The sequence below is a fragment of the Hippocampus comes genome, unplaced genomic scaffold (genome assembly GCF_001891065.2).
Source record: "Hippocampus comes isolate QL1 unplaced genomic scaffold, H_comes_QL1_v1.1 C16892496, whole genome shotgun sequence".
NCBI lineage: Eukaryota > Metazoa > Chordata > Actinopteri > Syngnathiformes > Syngnathidae > Hippocampus > Hippocampus comes.
The window spans coordinates 1-1,125 of record NW_017840701.1 but is presented as its reverse complement, the minus strand read 5'-3'; the positions used below and the strand labels follow the sequence as shown (position 1 = coordinate 1,125).

The following is a 1,125-nucleotide window of genomic DNA, read 5'->3' as shown; positions in this document are numbered from 1 at the left end:
GTGCTAGAATTGAAATTTCTTTTGTTGTTTGTTGATTTATTGATCAGTTCACTGCAGGCAACCAGTCTTGGATCAAGTGTCCTTTTGTCAGGAGACTCCAAGGTATGACTTTTTCAGAATAATAAAATATTTTTAATATTCTGTCGGTGTTAGTGAAAATGCCCTTAAAGCAAGTCCACATTATGCAACACCGTTGTAGTTGTTGCCATGCATGTCTTGCAGTTTTTGTTTTAACTTGTATAACATTTCGGGGATGTATGACTATTGCTCTCGCGGCATCTTGGTGCGAAGGAACAATTCTGAAGTGGCTTGAGGAGCTTCTTGTAGTGCTACACCCCCATCTCGGTACCAAGGAACATGTGGACATGAGTTGAGGCGCTTCACATATTGTTTTGGTGCCATCCATGTGTGCCAAGGAACAACGTTGAAGATGGTTGGAGGGGCCTCCTGCCTTGCTTTGCTGCCACCTTGTGACATTTTCTTGTTATTGAACTATGTTAAAGTATGTCGCGGAGCTTCAATTCTCAACCTTTTTGTTTAAAATGATATTTTTCTGTGCACTTTGTATTGGATAGTAATGTGTGGGACTAATGAGACTATACAGTCCCCATATTTTGTATGTGTCCATGACAACTAAATGTTCTTTTCAGTGTGGGATGTGAGCTGGACACCGCAGGGTTTGACGCTGACCTCACACATCAACGCCACTTTCCGCATTGACGCATGCACGCCGTCCCAAGGCTCTGCGGCGTGTCGCACGACGGGGGCCCGCATGACTGCACAAGTGGTAGGTCGCCAAAAGTGAGCGTCGTTCCACAATGTCTGCAAGAAACCGCCGCAACCACCATGTCTTCATCAGGGGGAGCACTCGTCCATTGGCCTGACCTTGCCGGACGCTCACTCTTGTATTCATGTACGTTTTCATCGTCGAAAATGTTTATCAGTTAGCCAACAGGAAACTTTAAGGCGTGTGTGTGCTTGCGCAGGTGAGGAGGATCGATGTGAATTACGCCGCCACGGTCCTTCACTGTTTCACCCAGGAACCCGGTAAGGAGCCATGCAAAAAGCAACACCCTTTTTTTCCCCACTGTGTTTTCATTTGTGTGTGTGTGTGTGTGTGTGTGT

The 1,125-nt window shown here is 46.0% G+C and overlaps 1 long non-coding RNA gene across 1 annotated transcript; it reads left to right on the top strand.

Annotated features, from left to right (window-relative positions):
- Positions 1 to 36: 36 nt before the first annotated feature.
- LOC109509422 (uncharacterized) lies at positions 37 to 1,094 on the top strand. Its single transcript, XR_002166943.1, has 4 exons — positions 37 to 102; positions 651 to 787; positions 860 to 913; positions 987 to 1,094. It is a non-coding gene; the product is annotated as an uncharacterized LOC109509422 (long non-coding RNA).
- The last annotated feature ends 31 nt before the right edge of the window (positions 1,095 to 1,125 follow it).